This window comes from Uloborus diversus, chromosome 2, assembly GCF_026930045.1.
Source record: "Uloborus diversus isolate 005 chromosome 2, Udiv.v.3.1, whole genome shotgun sequence".
NCBI lineage: Eukaryota > Metazoa > Arthropoda > Arachnida > Araneae > Uloboridae > Uloborus > Uloborus diversus.
The window spans coordinates 214,003,186-214,022,388 of record NC_072732.1 but is presented as its reverse complement, the minus strand read 5'-3'; the positions used below and the strand labels follow the sequence as shown (position 1 = coordinate 214,022,388).

The following is a 19,203-nucleotide window of genomic DNA, read 5'->3' as shown; positions in this document are numbered from 1 at the left end:
TTTACTTCGTAAAAGGAAGTAGTTACAAAATTAGTTACACAGGGTGGTTCATAAAACATGATAGAAAGTAAGCCACCTTGCGCAAAAAAGATAAAATACAAGAACATAAAACCTATTTTATTGAATGAAGATATGAATGACATTTAATATAAAAGGTGCTCGAAATGCCAACCGTCTCCGACTAGCGTTATAGCGCCGGTTGCGAAACTCTGATAACACTCTGAAGTGTGTCAGAACCAACAAGTGCAGTGGCGTATCTAGGGGTCGTCCAGTGGGGAGGCGTTTTAACAGATTAATTAAAAGGAAAAAAAAAAGGTAAAAGACGAGTAGTGCCAGTGCTTTAGTAGTGGCCATTTGAAGTTTACTTATATACTATGAAGAAAGAAAAGAAAAATAATTATGTGATTTTTTGTTGGTACTTAATGTAAATAGTATATTGAATCAATGTTAATCATCAGTTATTTAATTTAAAGTAAGTAATGTAAATTCTTCGGATGGGAGAATGTCACATGGCCACTATTGAAATTTTCAGATTTTGGAATGGCCACTTCTGGATCAATTTTCGGGTTTCGGAAAAAAAAAATGGATAATAAATTGAATAAATTAAAATTCTGGCATTTTTAGAAAATGGGACGATTAAGGATAAGTTGGGCTACAATACGCTCATTGAATTTCGAAAAAAAGGTAATTAATATTACAGACCCACAGTTTAAAAATATACTCCACTATGGCGACTACTATTGTGTTTTAAACCTTGGAAGTGGCCACTGCTGAAGAAATGGCCACTACTGGTGTTTTACCTTATGTGTATTATTTTTTTTAAGTGATTAAATTAGCAAAAAAAAAAAAACTATGAATCTCATGGAAAAAATCGAAGAGTTTTTCTCGGAAGACATTTATACTATTTAAATCACGCTTAGGATATATCCAACCCTTCCTGTTACGCTAGCTTCTTGTGAACAAAGTTTTAGCCAACTCAAATTGGATAAAAAATAGTCCGAACAAATTTTGTAACGAATTGCAAATATTATTGATTTTATTGAATTCATGTGAAATAGTTTGGGGAGGCAGAAATGCTCCAAACTAAAATTTTTGGAAAGGAGAAAATTCTATCTATAAAATTTGCCGAATGAAGTTCCATTGTTACCGAATTCTAAAATACGAGCAAGTACACATATTAAAAATACTTAACAGCTGTTGAGAAGAAACATGAGTCATCATTAAAGATAATTAAAAAAAGAAAAAAGAATTCAAAGTTGCAATATTGTCTCCAAATTTGCCCAATCAATCGATTAAAATTCGCTGCTTAAGGAAACTTCTTGGAAGGTCACAGTGACCTCTCGTGATCGCCCATCGGAATGGCCCTGGGGGGAGGGGCGCAATTTCTTAAGTGAGCCATGAATTCGACACCCCTTAGGTACACCACTGAACAACTGCAACAATCTGACTTTTAATGGCAGATTTTAGGTTCTCCAGTGAATCGGGGGGTTATTAAAGATTTTGTTGCTGATATAAACTCACAAGAAGAACTCAAGCGGATTTAGGTCCGAGTTGTGTTGGGGCCAAACTCTATCACATGCTTCGTGACATCCAATACAATCATAAGCTTGCCAAACGTCATTTCAAGTAACATAAGATGTCAGTAGTTCCAAGGAGACGAGCCCCACCCTGTACGAGACAGTATCAGCGTGTCATCTTCAGACGGTTCCCTACAGGGTTCAAGTAACGCTCTAGCAACTCTCGATCCTTCACATTTGTTATCAATGAACATCAGACCTTCGAAAAAATATGGTTATACATCATCAGCGCCCAATATCCCAATACAGGCTGATTTTGCTACCGTTTTTCGAAACTTTCACAAGCCTCGTATTTTAAAATCGGTACTTTCAAAAAATCGTGTAATAAAGTCAGCAGCTTCGCAAAACTAATTTCGGAAATCGGCAGTCACAAAAACAATATTAACAAATCGTAAGTTTCACAAAAATCAGAATTTTAAAATCGAAAATTCATTTCTCTGTTTCGCAGAAAATTTACTCATAAATGAAAATGCTTTCACAATCATTTAGCATTTGATATAGGAAGCCGGTTTTTTTTTTTTTTTTTTTCCGTATAATTTTCTGAATTGTGCACAGCACAAAGCCTATTGCGCTGAAAAACTATGGTATTTCGTGCCTCTTAGGTTTTTAGATGCCCCCTCCCCTCCAAACAAAAAAAAAAACAAAAACCCTGTTAGAACTAATTGTAGATGATATTTGCACTTTTCGACCTAAAATTTAAAGTTTTTTTTTTACAAAAATTAGAATGTACCTTTAAAAAATCACAAAAAAAGTCCTAATTAAAAAAAACTTTCACAAAAATAGAATTTTGATGCAACATTTTTCCAAAAAATACGTAGTGCGAAAAAATCCTGGATTGGCCCCTACTCATTTTACCTACTGTTTTTGCAGACTTCAAAATTATGTTTGAAAGTTGTGTCGATATCGTTCAAGGAAAGAAATTGTTTACTTTTTAGAGTAATTTAAAATTTTAACTGCAGTTTTAAAGTTTTATTTTAGTTCATGTTTAGTTCAAAGTTTATTTTAAATTCATGAAAGAAATGTAGTGAGAAAAAATCGCTTTTGAATTTCATTTTTCAGTACAATAAACTCAATAACGTTCCTAATGCTAAAAGTTTACTATTATACTTCGTAACTACTTTTGGCCATTGCAAAAAAAAAAAAAAAAAAAAAAAAAAAAGCAAAACCAGGTCTCTATACACCCAGACAAATGACTGACACTCATGCGACGCGATAAAGGAGAAGAGGAAGCTGAATGTACGCGTCTACAAAAGAAGAGGAAGCGCATCTTAGAGATCGATGTACGAAGAGGCGTATAGCGTGACACGACAACTTTCCATTCCAATCCCATAAAAAAACGGGCCGCAGAAAGTAACGAGCCTTTCGTAAATCATCGTTTTGCGTGCCCCCACTGCGAAACTCTCTCAAGCTTTTATTTATCAGCGCTTCTTAAATACTAAAATTTCAGCGATCGAATTTAATCAACCGCATCTACGTTGCTATTAAATGTCATATTTTTCATGTAGTCATTGCTTCTTAACAGATGCTCGTGTTTTCATTTTCATGCAATACCGACGACTTTTGAAGCAGATGAATTTTATTATTTTAGTAAACATGATTCTGCCCTCCCCCCTCCCCTCTTTTGATTCAACACAGCCGACTTTTTTTAAAAATTATTTTTTCTTTTATGTATTTCAGCTTGATTTTGGGGGCTTTTTTTTTTTTTTTTTTTGAGTAACTATTAACTATAGAATTGTAAAAAAAAAAAAAATAAAAAAAAAGCAACGTTTCTTTCTTTTTTTTCATTTCCGTTTTTAAACCGTTATTTGCTGCTTTAGTACCAGTACCTGCACGACCGAACCTCGCACGACTTTAAAAGAATTATTTTTTGTCAAATTGTGTTTTTTTAAGGTTCAATACTTTTCCAAATATACTTGAAAATCTTCACGTTAACGAAATATTATGTACTCGACCTTCTTATAACACTAAAGTACCAAACAAAGAAGATTCTGAATGTAATTAAATCAACATTTTGCTTCAACTATCTGTTACGTTTGTTTCCACTATACACTTTTCTTGTCAGTAATTAAAATATTTTGACCTTAGTTTTGCTATGGTGAAATCGGTTTTTAACCGAATACTTCCTTTCATACTATGATGCGTTTCACGATTTTATCCCAATCGACATTTTCTTTCTGAATAATTACTTTTAGTTTTTACGCCAAAAAATGCTACATACAGCATGATATCCATCAAAAATGATGATCCACAAACCATTCCAACAAATCATAACAACTGTCTTAACAAAACATAAACAATCTCAAGACATACACTTCTTCGAAATAAAATTTAGATGCGTGATTTTAAAAATATGTTAAACTATTTGAAGTGTAAAAAGAAAATAAATAAATAAAATAAAATAAAATAGGATGGTCAAGCAATAGTTTCACTTAAAAAAGAAAAAAAACCTTACATCGACTTACATAATGCTTTTGAATTTGTTTTCAGCCAAGTGTGTTTGAAATTAGCCAAAGTGGCCAATATCAGCCAAGCCTGGCAACCCTAAGCAAGTTTAAAATTTTAAAGCGAGAAGAGACATATTTTCATTGTTATGATTGCAAATCGTCTGTCTGATGCGTCAATTCACAGTTTACTTCAAGGCTTAACTTAATATTAAAAAACTGTTTTTTGAAAAAAAAATCGCGTTTTTACAGAAAAAACACTGATGTAGATGAACTTAGAATGCTAAACTACAATTAAATCCAAAATTTCACCGAAATCGTTAGAGCCGTTTCCGAGATAAGAAATTTATACATACCCACAAGAATTGCTCGTTTAAAGATTATAAGATAATAAGACTCTAGTTACAGGACCCAGACCTTGAGAGAGTTTTTTTGCTTAAGAAAAAAGAAGAGGGACACTTGTATCGGGCACAAATCCCGTAACCATCGCAGTGCACATTATATGCGAAGCGAGACAACTTTCTCACCCCATTTTTAACAAATGGAATCGTTTTGTCTTACTTCCATAAGATTTCAAAATCAGAGCAAAACATTTTGGCATATTAAAACCGATAAATATTTAAAAACTCTGATGATAGTAGTGGGGAATATATTCTTGCATTTACGTCCACTATTTCAGTTTTATCATTCATTAAAAAGGCAAATAAAAAAATTTCCTGCCTGAAGAATATGCCTTAACAGCTTAGTTTTTAGTCAATCCTAGACTTTTAAATGGCCTTATTAAGCAAGAAGTTCTATCCAGAACTAAACGAGCCTACATTCCTCTGTACCGACATCTGTTTTGTAGCATCAAATCATAATTCTCGAAGTTAGCTAAAATTGAAAATTATGTCAAAGATGCATTAATAATTTTTTCATGCTCTTTTTTTCTTTTCTTTCCCAAAATTCTTATGTAGTTATTTTAAGCTAATAAGGCTTGTGAATGTGTAGTTGAAATTGCAAGGATAAAACCAAATTTAACAGTTATTAAAAAGTAGTCTTAGGAAATGAATTTAAAATGAAAATACAACAGAGAGAAATAATCAAAATAAATCAAGGCAAGGGTGCAAGTGAACTAGAGTAAAATGTTCTGAACACAGTGTGAAATTTTAAGAAGACTGATTCCCCCCCCCCCTCCAAACCCGTCTACCGAAAAAAATCTTCAAATAAGCGTACAAAAAACATTGAAAGCATTTAAATATATATATATATTTTTTTAACTTTTTTTAATATCATTTTATGGTTTTAGAATGTTGCCATACCAAAATTTTCGGAAATGTCGGGTCAAAACACCTCTGCATCAAGCTAAAATAGATTCAACAGGAACATAGACTTTTTGACACAGCCAAATTTCATTTCTTTGGTGGATTTTTTTTTTTTTTTTTTTTTTTTCATTTTAATTAAACTATTAGTTTTGTTGAACTACCGATTGCTTTCTTTAAAAACTAAGAATCAATTTTAAATTTCAACAATATTGATTACGGCAACGCTTGTAGCGCAACTAAGCGTATTGTTGTTTTGAAACATTTGGCGTTTTTTTTTTTTTTTTTTAATGAGGCGTGACATACCTATTACGGAAAAGGGTTGTTTTTGCGGTTCACAAAACAGTGCAATTTTTTCCCTAAAAAATTTATCCTTTCACCTTAATACAATAAAATTTCCAAAATGATAACTTCGAAAAGATTTATGCGCTGATAAGAATTAGGATATTAAGATTATTCACACAGCTTATTAACTATGGTTAGAAACGAAATACATATTCTAAGTCAAAAGTGCTAAAAGTTTAATAAAGTAAAGACAGAAAATCGAGATTTTCGACCGTAAATTACCCCCCAAAAAAAATCAAATATAATTTCTGTTAAAAAAAAAATCATTTTTAAAACTAAATTTTAATGATCCAGATCTCTGCAGCGCCTTCCTCTCTTGTGGATTCGCAACACGGAAACCGTAAAACTGCTCTTAAACGAACGAAGTTCGTACATAGCACTTGAAGGCATTTACGCGCACACCTCCGCCCATTTATAACGCCCGAAAATCCGGAAAAGGTGTTGTTTTAAGGCACCATAAACCCTCTCAAAGGGACATGTTCGTGTTACAACATAAAGAGATCCACCAAATACGAGCACATAAAGGATGGGCGGAAATAGGGATGAAACAACATTATTATGCGCCTTTCGAATGGAGGTAAAGTACTAAATTTTCATAAAAGCAGAACTGAAGTGGGGTACAAAGGCTAATCATTTTACGATTTTCTATGCAGTCACGTCTTTGAATCGATTCTAGTTTTCACGTGTAAATCCCATAATACACGTAGAAATTACACTAAAAGGTTTTAACTATTATATGCACTGGATCAAAACACTAAAAATGCAAGCATTGGTTTCAATATTTTTCATTCGCAAATGGATCATTTTTCATTGTTTTGGAATTTTGAAAACTAACTGAAACGTAATTTTGAACTGCATATTTCTCAATTTAAAAATTATTTGTTTCAAAATAAATTTTACATTTATCATTCATTGCTTTTCCTTAACATATATCAGTAATATTACCAAACTTAGCATATATGTGCAGAGCTTAAAAAAGAATTCTGAAGTAAATTTTCGTTGATAATGTCTAGAGTGCTTCAGGCTTTTAAAAAAAGTCATAGTAAGAAATTTTGAGCAAACATCTCTTCCGAAAAAAAAAAAAAAAAAATTTTTTTTGAAATAAATTTTAATATGTTAGTGTTTTAAGTATTTTACAAAACTAAAATATATGTAATTGAACTTTGAATTAATTCGAAAAAAAAGAAAAAACATACTACATTTGTTTACAAACTATTTTTAAAATCATATTTATTTAAAACATAATATGTTATTGAAATATTCCATTATTCTATTTCAATATATTTATACATTGTGTAACTATTCCACATTGGCCACATAAAAAAGGATACATATTCGACAGCCAAAATTCGAGAAATTCCTGGAACTAGATATCGCTGTGGTTAGTTTCAATGTTCTTAAGTTCAACAGCCCACATAAAGTTTTAAAAGCGGAACAATAAATGTAAGAGCCACTCAAAAACATTTTCCTAGACTTCAATGCCTCGGTTACAGAACAAGATACGACAATCCCTTTTAATAAAAGACACAGGTAATCTTCAAACATGAGTTCCAGCAAGATCGCTCCCATTGCCGCTCCGTGAGGGACACTTCACCGGTAATTTTTCAATATTGAAGTTCAAAAAACGCAATTTTAGACGAGTTTTAATGATGTTGGACTGTGGAAAGGAAGGATTGTGGCTCTTTCCTGAAAATATTTTGAAATTGAAGTCTAGAACCGTCATGCGGTCATTTTTGTAAACCTGTACGAACGCATTATACATAGTAAAAAGTAAGAAATAAAAATCAATCGCTTCTGCTTTGAAAAATTACTGGATCAACATTTGAGTCCCAGTCATCACATGACTCACTATTAGCAACGATATTGCTATTCCTCTACGAATTACATACGGATAAACCGGAAGTCCTGCATCCCAAATAGCTGACGGGGAACGATACCAATGTTTCATTCCAAAACGTACAATACGGGAATCTGCGATGACCCGCAATGTCGGTGATAAAATAACAGCTACCGGCGATGTTGCAAATTCATGGGGAGGTAGTTTCCGGCCGCTGAAATGAGCCTCCTTTATCATCAGCATCCGTTTTGAACAACTTTATCATCTTTCATCACCGCAGAAGATGTGAGTAGTACAGCCTCGAGGGCTTTAACATGTTATGTGAACTTGTCTGTCCAGGATTTCTGCTTAGTTTATGAAGTTCGATGCCAAGACGCTCAAACCTTTTGGTAGAGTAATAAGGCGTTCAAGTTTATAGGTCACTATTTGTGTGTGAGTCACTCAAATTTTTTATTTAAAACATGAAAAAACTCATTAAATTTCGAGAGGGATATTTTTTTTCTTTCGGTTTAGGAAAAAGCGAACACTTTTGTAAAAAATTTCGTTAATATTATTTTATTTATTCATATCAAAAAAACAGAATAAGAACGAAACTGAAGAACAATAAAGAATGATTTTAAAGATAAGCGAAAAGAAAAACAAAACTTAAAGCAAAGAGAAAATGAGCATAAAAGGTTTATTTAAAAGTAAAAAGGTGGCAACAATTTGGCGTAGGATGCGTACTTGCATGCCACAACTTTTTAAGGAATTTATTCTGCGCCGTTTCAAGGGCCAGCCTTTGGATTTTTGAGTTGCAGAAAATTCAGCGCCGATATCGTATGATTATACGGCATCTAAAAGATCCCTTGTTTGCTCGTTTGGCTTTGAATGCCCTCGGCAAAATCAAATCCCAGTTCTTCCTCCAAATCCCCAGATTGGAGCCTAGGTTCCCCAATCTGGTGGAAACTGGGTATCAAAATTATCTGTGCCATTAACAACCGCGCCTTAATGGTGGTGCATGAAAGACTGGATGCCATTTCGGGGGAACGCATTAGGTCTGCAAAAAGACGGAGGAACTTAATGCAGCTCCATTAGAATTTTTTTTTCTTGACGATCACGATTTCGGTGGGCGTGGAGTAAAGAGTCTTTTTACCAGCAATGTTTTTTCTTTGTTTCTATATCTCTCATTTAAAATCGGCGAGCAATATTATGGTCATTACTAACTTTCAGCTGCCTTTCAAACCATGAAGTACTCGAAACAGATCATGTCGACTTTCTATTATAAATCAATATTAAAACCTAAAAAAATATAAAGTACAATACTTACTAATGCGTATTGCAGTAAGATTTTTTAGACTGGCTTCGTTTTTTAATACAACTGCTGACAATAACAACATGGTGGAGAAATGCGAGGAATGATTCCCGTACAGCCATGTAATAAAAAGTACGGCACACAACGTGATAAATTAAATTCAAGTGTGTTCAGACTAAAACAAAGCATAAAACGCGTGAAAAACAATCAGCAATTGAAAATCTATTTAATGCACGAACATAGCCACTGTCTAATTACAACGAAAAATGCTTGAAGACTAAATTGTAAAAAATGTATCACAGCTGTCCCTCACCAATTTGCGCTTCAAATTTCGCAGCTTCATCCTTTCGTCTTTTTTTTTTTTTTTTTTTGTGTGTGTTTGTGTTTTTAAATACAGGGTTAGCATAAAAGAATATCCCATTTTAAGAATTAATATTTCATAAACTATTACACTTACTATAAATAATTCATAAATTTAAAGATAAACTGTCCATGTTTTTTTGAACGCAAGTAACAACCTAAACGTGCATGTTTTGCACTAGTGCAGCCAGAAACTCCTTCCGGGTGGGGTTTTTTTGGTCTTAACAGTCCCTACACGCGTATTAACTACTGTATTAGGATTGGTAAAAATGTTAAAACCAAGACCTCTGGGGGGACCCCCCCCCCCCAGGTTCATGATTTAACCTCTATACGTTGGCCAGACAGATCCCCAAACCTAGCCCCATAAGAATTCTTTTTTTTTTTTATGGGGTTCCGTTAAAGGCGGTGTTTATAAACCACCACAGCCTCCTACACCATTGCAAGAACTGAAAGATTGCATATGTGTAGCATTACGAAAAATTTACGGTGAAACACTTTAAAATGTAGGTTGTACATTAGTTTCGCGTTAATAAAGGGGCACACATCGAACTTTTTATGAGTGATTTTTTTTTTTTTTTTTCATAGTTTATCTTTATTTTTATTTGTATCATTGCTAGTGCTAAGCTTATGAAATGTACAGGCCGAGGACTGCTGATGGCCTTTGAAAAAAGTGAGAAAGGTGACAAATTTGAAAACAAAGGTGACTAAAAGGTGACAAAAAAGTAACTAAAAGGTGACCAAAAGGCAATTCGTTAAGAACTCAAAAAACAGAAAAGGATTATTCCTTTTTACTGACTTTTACCAAAATAGCCTATATATTTCTTGTAAAGATTTCTTTACAATTTTGGAAATGAATATTATAGGGCTAGAAGTAGTAAAATAAACATTTTAAGACATTTTCAAAAAACTTTCTGTGTAAACTCTATGTAACCTTATATATATATATATATATATATATATATATATATATATATATATATATATATATATATATATATATATATATATATATATATATATATATATATATATATATATAATCAGCATAATAAAGCTTGAAATTGTGAAGTAAAAAGCAAGATGATGCATTTCTTGAACATATAATTTATGTTATTCAATCACGTTTTTAGTAATGTTTTTTTTTCTTTTTTTTTTTAGCTTGTTGAAAAATTATCAGCATTCTTTCTTTTTTCTTAGTAAATGGAAAGCATAAATATTAAATCGAAAGTCTTGACAGTAGAGAATAACTGAGAAAACCAATTTGAAAAATCAGACTTTAACAAAATGATAATTGTACTTACAATGCAAAAATAAAATGATGAAAATATCATTTCATATGCCTGAAAATGTTCATGATTTTTTCTTTCTTGTTTTATTTATTTTTTATTTTTTTAACAAGCTCTGAAAATATTCCATGACATGTCCATGGGAGGTAAAAAATGTAGTATTAAATCAAGTTATTAATAATTACAAATACAAAAGTGACAACCAGCAACAGACTCTGGGCCCAGCTAGACTGGTCCTAGTCAATTTGCAATCTCCAACTTATCAGGCTTAGGAATAAAAAATAATGCCGAATGAGCAGGAATGCTGTCATGGTCTCTTTTGATTTGATCAAAATAGGGGTGATAAAGATAACGATGTGAGGGTACTTGATGTGAGGGTACTTTTTTTTTTTCAATCGGGACTCATTTGTTAGATGCGTTGGTTGGCTGTTTTTTTTTCTCTTTTTTTTAAAAACATAAATTTATTCCTTATTGAATCTAGGAAAATAATATCGCATTTATCAAAAATACTGTTGTAGTGCATTTTGTTCCAAATAGGTTTACAGCAGTTTTTTTGTTCCAATTCAATAAATAAATAAACACTAACCGCCACTTATAAAATCTCTGGATTATAAAATCAGCAGCTTTTTGAAATGAATGTGGAAGAACCAAATCATTACATTACCAAACCATGTTAAAACCGTACTTTAATAAAATCAATCTCGCCGTTATATAAAATAAAGATTTTGGCTAGCATTTGGTTCTAAAAGCTTTATTTTTACTAAATAGAACTAGGATACTAGCCATATAAAGCATTGAAACCTAAAAAAAAAAAAAAAAAAAAAAAAAAAAAAATCGGAGATTCTCTGAGACGCACCAAAAAAGGAAATGTTAAGAAATGTTTACACAGACCAAGTTCACTTCGCACTTGCGCAGCAAAAATAAAACCCAAACTAACCATTTCTGTGCAAACACAAAGTGACACTATAAACACAAACCAAAACTTTTCACTATTCCGCGCTCAAAGAAGACATCGAGGCACGCCTCCTTAACCCACCACCCCTTTTTCAAATCTAACCACTTGTGACTGCTTAGTCGCGACTTTCGAAGTCCGTAAAAGTAAAACAAGCAAGTAAAGCGCCTGGCTAGAGATGAGATGAGCGTGAGATTCAGACACTTCAGATGATGTCATTTGATAAACACGGAAGACAACTTACATTCGATGACCACTCACTCAACAAAGTGTGTAGAAACGAATTGCACAGCTGAACTTTAGTCGAACAACACTCTATAGCCAGAAACACGATAGGAAACAAAATGGCGTTTAGATGAGACTCGGGGAAAATGCGTCTGACGGTCGAAGGGGGATAGAAAGACTGGTTCTGCTCATAGGGTGCAATTGCAAGCAATAAAAAAAAAATTCCCGGATTTTCCGGTAGCATAGCTATTTTTCTTAAACAACAACAAGGTGGGGGGGGGGGCATATTTAATGCTACTTTTTTTAATTAATTTTACTGTTAACATTCAGATACTTTTCAAGGATTTAATTATTTAAAAAAAAATCATAAGACATTTCAAGAAAGGTGAGAAAGGTGACAAAAGTTGCAAAAGGTGACTAAAAGTAACCAAATTTTCAAAAGGTGACTAAAGGTGAGAAAGGTGACTGACTCCTCGGCCTGAATATAATTTTTAACACCGGGATTATTCTTTTATGCTAACCCTGCATATTCATTATCCTTTTTTAATAGGCTCGTGTTGACTCTTTTCAAAAGATAAAAAAAATATTTCTTATAAGCAGGGAAGATTCTACTGAGGGACTGCAGTAATACTAGAGATATTATATAACATCGAAGCCAGTGTCAAGCGCCAACGGTGTCATGAATCTCAATATATGCAGTTACACTTGTATAAGGGAGACTAAAGGGTGTTATTTTATACATAAGAAAGCTAAAATTATGTTAAAAACGCGTTTTAAAAAGTTGTAAATAAGTTTTTTTCGGCTTCAACGGCTCCTCCGTTCAGCAATTACTAAATTCTGAACGGGCGGTCTAACTTAACCGACTTGAAGTTGACTGCGAGCATAGTTTGCGTATGATTTGTGACATCATATAATAAAAAGAGCTATCTTAATACAAAACTTTCACACATATTAAGCTTTTCAAAGCAATTAGAATTCCACGAGACAGATTTTTTAAAATTCATATTTGAAATGGCAGTAAATATAATCGAAAATAACTCGAAATAAGCGTATTTATTTTACTTCCATCATCCAAAAAATAAATAATAATACATTACGTAAATAAATAAAAATTACTATCACAAAACTCAAGCTTCACGAATAATATTTGTTACCTTCCCTTAAAAAGAAAAAATATTTACTCCACTAAAAACATTTTCGGAAGAGAGCAAATTTGTAAGTCAACAAATATGCAAAAAGTACATTATCGTTTCTTCCGCACGCAAGGGGAATTACAGCTATCGCCGCGCATCGACGCTGCTCTGTAAATTGGTTTTCTTCTCAAAGGCACTCATCAAGCAGGAAAAGCACTGATGCATCGAAATTACAGTATGGGGGAAGGTGACGTACGGGTTACGTGGTAAAAAATTTTGATCTGCCAATTGAATGAGAACTTCCAGATTTCTTTCTTCCTTTTACATTTTATTTATCGTTTCTGTTTTTTGGCATTTCAAAAGAATTATAAAGCAGAAAAAAGAGAGAAAAAGGGTGAAGAGTATTTTTTTAAATGAATTATGAGTTAATAACTGACGACATTCGTGTATGTTGGCCAGATTGGTTAAGAACTGCTATGAAATCGGATTTTAAGCAAGTTAGTACGAAAACATGTATTCTAGAAATAGTTAAGGTGACATAGCAAACATGAGAGATATTCTAAAAATTCTATTTAGTTATTTCTACATTATTTACTTATTCATTTTCTATATAATAAATAAATTCCTTACCAAAATTTATAAAATTTGAAACAACTATAAAACGAAAGTTATTTCAAATTCCTTTTCGCAAAAAGTGCATTTATTGATAATCACTGCATGTTCTAAAAATGCAGCAAATCAGCATACGTTTTCCCACTTGAAATGCTTATAAAGATCAAAGTAACATTTGATCAATATGATAAAAAAGTAAAATAAAAGTGAAACCAATGAAAAGCAAATTAAGCTAATATCTAGCATCGATTTTTTTTTAAATCTGACTAGACTGAATATTTAGACAAAAGTTGCGAAGTGAAATCAACAATTTATCTTATTAAAATTCATTCAAAATATAAAACTAAGAGTGAGATTTGAGATTTAACAAACAGTGGCTCCCAAAAGTGTTCGTACACTTTGAATTTTTTTAGTAAAACCAAAATGACTCAAAAATGAATTCGAATATGAAGTCCAATATTTTTTCACATCATTCCTATGTCATTCTAAATACAACCCATTGTTTTTTTTTTTTTTTTTTTTTTTTTTTTTTTTCAAAATATTGACGGATCTTCTTTTTGAAATGGGTCAGAAAACGAAGAGACAGAGAAATAACAAGTCACAAAAGTCATCGTACATTCAAATATTTTCGAATAAATTCATGATTAAAATTATCATATGCCGTTTTATTAATATTTTTGCAGTGTGTTGATCCTTATAAGCCATCTGGCTTTCATTTTTGTTTATTTATTCCTTTATATTGTGCTTATTAGTATAAAATGGCTGGTATTCGTAAAAAACCGCAGACACCATTCAAAATTTGATTTTTTTTCCCACAGTAGAGATAAATTGGTTTGAAATGTCACTAATGTAGTTAATTTATTTGTTTGTATAGTAAAGTGCTTAATAAAATGAATTAAAGAAAGAAATTGGAACGAAAACAAGGTAAGAAAACGTCAACCGGCAAAGTTGACAAAACGTAATCGGAGATTTACTGTTAAAAAATTTATGAAAAATACACATTTGAGTGCTGTAAAAGTTTCTGCAGAGTTAAATGAAATATTTTACATTTAATTTTCACCTAAAATTGTTCGCTAAGTTCTCTGATTAGCTGGATTAAATGGGACCTCTTCCCGCAGAAATTTTCTTGGTCGTGAGGAAAACAGAAAGCTTACACTTTTAGTCGGAAAATCAATGATAAATAAGCTCAAAACGTTTTAAAATTACGTCTTACTTACAGATAAAAATTAATTTAACATTTTTGGTTAAATTGTTGTATGATTCTAAGTAGAAGAAAAAATTAGGAACTTGAACTTTGTTGGATCAGTTAATCAGGATGGTGGAGGTGTTTTAGTGTGAGGGTGCATATGAGCATCAGGACTTGGTAGTTTGGAATTTTTTGATGAAATAATGAATCATGCTGTTCCTTTAAATGTTTTAAAAACCAATTTTGAACTCTTAGCCAAAAATATGGTTATTGGAAACAACTTTGCTTTTTTTATCAAGATAACGATAAGAAGCACACGGTTTTCAACGTTTGCGTCTAGTGCCTCGAAAATTGTCCTAAAGTTTAGAAAGTACCCCCTCAATCTCCAGATTTTAAATTAATGTAACGTATTTAGAGATATCTGGAGGCTAGATTACGAAGATAGGGCTTTAAACGAAAAAAGAGCTAGAAACCGTAAGACTCGTTGAACACTTACTCAGAAATTACGCAAAAAAATGAAAGAAAAAGAATGAAATCTATTCCCAGACATTTAAAAGGAGTTATGGAATACTGTATGATATTCTACTATTTAATAACTTAATCAAAAGTTAGATTATTCAATAATATATAGACATTTTATAAAGTGTACAAAGACTTTTGTGAGATAAAATTTCCGGCACTTTTTGGTTTTTGATTTTTAAAAAATTAAGTTTTAATATTTTTTTAAAACTTTTCATGTAGTTTTGTTAAAAATTGATCATAGATCTTATAACTAAATACCTATTCCGAAATATTAATGCTAATCAATGGATTGGGGCCTATTTCGTTGAAAGTCATAGGTGTACGAAGAATTTTGGGAGCCACCGTATAAATGCTTAAAATATATTGACGTATATTTGGTGTTAATTTATTTTAAATCATTTCTTTAAATCTCACGTTAATTAGTATTAGATTATGGAATACATTTTCGCCTACTCTTTTATTCCTTTTCTTAAAACAGAGCTCCCCCCCCCTCCCCGTAAACTGCTATTACTATTGTTTCTTCCTTTAAAAAAATACTGCCTTCGCATGTAGCACAACTTCTTATAAAGTATAAGACCATGCAAACTACAATTACTACTCAAATTTTAATTACAAACTGAAAATATATTAAAAGAAAAAAAAGTTTCAAAACAAACTGCACAAATGATAGATTTAGTTGTTAAACTTTTTATTTCATTTCATACTTACTGGCTGGAAGTAGAACAAATGCGTGTATTCCAAATTGCTAACGAACATATTTTTATAAAGTTCCTAATGCTAAATCATTAGGTGCATAATAGTTTGTTCCGAAATGTCTCAAAACATTCACGTAACAAGCTATTAGTGAGTAATTGCTGATTGACCACAGAAACTCCGTTGATACATAAATTAAGAATTGCTTAACAGTGATAGATTTTAATTGAATTGTTTATTTCAAAAACCAGTAAAGCGACAAACTCTAAAATTTCGGAGGGGGGGGGGGGAGTATTTTTACCTTCGTAAAAATACTTTCGTAAAATTTTCCTTTAAGGATTACTATGTTTTGAACTAAAAGGGATACATATTAAGGCATATATCTTTTTACAAACGAAGTTGTAATTATCGTTGAATAATTTAACGTGGTGATAGATGTTTTAATTATTAACAATTTTTTTGCTTGACTGGTTTTTAAAATAAACAATTCAATTTACACAATATAGTATTTCTATATTGTGTTGAATTGTGTTAGGAAGTCATCCTGTCAGAGATAGCCCTGCTCTTTCAGGATGACTTTTGATCCGCTGAGATTTAAACGATTCCTTTGTTTAAATGGGGTGAAGAAAACCGTTTTGCGTTGCGATGATTATTGTCGCAGTATCATAATCTAGGAATATATCCTCATTCCACCAATAAATGAGCACGTCCAAGGTCAAGCATCAAGTTACTAAATCCACATTATACATGTGTATTTTTACTTGGACTTTTAAAAAGTATTATTGTCTTCATTAGAAGTTTCTAAACCTTTTCAATTCGCGGCGCCTTTGAGGAATATGAATATTCTCACGGCACTCTAAGCTCATATCTATGACAAATATATGTTACTCTGAAAGACCGCAACTGTAGGATGTCAACATTCAGCGCTGATTCACCAGGAATATTAGGTCTTTCACCGATGTCTTTGCTGTGTGAATGCTGTCAATCACTCGTGAATGTCGTCATTTACCAGATTTTGGTCCTTCACTGCAATATACGCATTGATACTATCGCCTATCCTTGCGGCACCCACCTTGGAAACCTCTGGTTTTAATCCCCCCCCCCTCTGGCAATGAGTGAATTTAATCTTCAACGAGCTGATGTGTGCATCACATGACTTCCTTTTACTCCAATTTAATGTAATTTCCCCATTACTGACAATTTAATGTGATTCAATAGTTTACTCTCTAAATATCACCAAAAGTGGCCAAATTGAAACAGGTTTTTAAAAAAATCGCCAAATTTATCGCCAAGTTAGCGACAAGACAACCAAAAGACTGGCGATATATCGCCAAGTGTCCGCCAAATTATAACACCATTTGAGTTTACATCGACATTAACAATGATTCCCCCATCCCCAAAAGGGGCAAAAGACGTCTTTTGAAACACCCGAATGCAACCAAAAAGTGAGGTGCACAACTAGACCCCACTAGTAGTCTACGTACTAAATTTCAACTTTCTAGGACTTACCGTTCTTGAGTTATGCAACGTACATACGCACATACATACGTACATACAGATGTCACGAGAAAATTCGTTGTAATTAACTCGAGAATCGTCATTATGGATATTTCGCGTGTCTATACGTTCTTAGGCATATCCACGTCTGGTCGAGTCGAAAAAAAAAAACGTCGAGTCGAAAAATATTCATTCGGTGGTGAGTGAAATGGAAATTAAGGTCGATTTTTGAGTGAACATTTTTTCGCGAATACAATACTTCCTTTTTTTTAAAAGGAAGTAAAAATTGAATATCTTTTTAAAATATGCACAAAACAAGATAACTTTTCAACCCCAAAAATTTATCCTTCCTTGAGCTTTAAACGCATGATATAATTCTGAAGGTAACTTTTACTCCAAGAAACAAAGAATATTGGTTATGATGGTGAATTTTAAGAAGCCAAAGCAAATGCAAATTAAGGTAGAATATTATGCTAACTAACGCAACAATACGAACGAACTCGAAAAGAGAAGTAAATAAAACTTTCAAAGCGAATTTCCATCTTTTAAAAGCATTATGCCGCATTTGCTAGTTCTGACGTATAAAAAAAAACAGCACAAAAGGGAAGAATTATTTAATTTATTCCATTTAAAATGTTAAAAACTAAGTATCTGTATCAGAAATATTAATAGAAATTGCTTTAATTAATCTGAAGATACAAATTAAAATTTCGGAGCGTTTTGTATGTCTTAAGATTTAAAATTCCAACCAGAAACATTCCTATTTTAATAAATATTTAATGTTAATAAAACTTCAACAAACCAAATTTCTAGCATATGAACTACTTTTATAAAGGAAAAATTTATGGTATGATATAAATTTGCATCGAAAATTGCAATTACCATTCAAAATTTGTGCATTAAAACATCAGATTTGAAAAATATTGTGCTTTGTTGCTAGCATAACTACATAATTAATAATCTCTTGCATGTAGAATAGAAAAAATTATCTTGAAAATGAATGCATAATTTTAATGTCGAAAATGAGGTCTACTTCGATGCTGGCTATTTCAATCATTTAACTAACAAAAATTGTGAAAAAAGAAAAATTCATTAAAAAAAATATTGATAGATCAAAAAGGAAAAGAAGTTTGAAAAGTAATTTCACAGTGAAAGAAAACAAAAATGATTTGCTTGGCTGTTTTTTCAACCAAAATGTACCCCCCCCCCCCCATTGACAGCTTCCCAATTCAGAGCGAAAAGTTCTTAACACTCCAATGATGTTGTGATGTTGCCAGCACAATTCTGCCGTGGGTTCAGCGAAAACTAAATAAACAAGCTTGTACAATAAAGTTCACTGACAAGAGATGACTCATTTGACAAAAATGCAAAACAATGAAAAATGAAAAAGTTGCAGTTACTACTGCCCTTCACTTGCCCGCGACAGAACTATTCACCGTAAATTACTCAAACCACTGGAATTTTAATGAGAAGATGTAACTACTAGGGACTTATAAGTGACTAGCTGCGTTGCCCGGCTTTGCCCGGTCTACTTTGAAAACAAAAAATTTGTCAAGTGACGTATATTCAACAATCAGGCATAAATAAAAGAAAACCATCATGCAAAATTTCCCCTCCAAACAATGACGACAGATATTAAAATACTTTTAACAAATTGAAACAAAATGAGATAGATGGATTTAAAAAGCGTAACCATGGAAACACAAAATAAAATAAGTGTAAGAATTGAAAATGAGAAAGATGGAAATAAACAATGGATTCAAAAAGCGTTACCGTGGAAACGCAAAATAAAATGGTTAAAAACTTGAATAGAGAACAGATTTTTGAACTTCAATTAATTCGCTCGTAACTATTTTTCTAATGGAGATAGAGGGTTAAACTTTCGACCATAGGTCGAGTTAGATCTGGAATAAAAAAGGTAGCTCTTTTCAATGGTGTCAAAAAG

At 32.2% G+C, this 19,203-nt stretch overlaps 1 protein-coding gene across 1 annotated transcript in view; it reads right to left on the bottom strand.

The window, feature by feature from the left end:
- Positions 1–19,203, bottom strand: part of LOC129216790 (patj homolog) — a 692,348-nt gene that overhangs the window by 402,002 nt on the left and 271,143 nt on the right. The window lies entirely within an intron of this gene.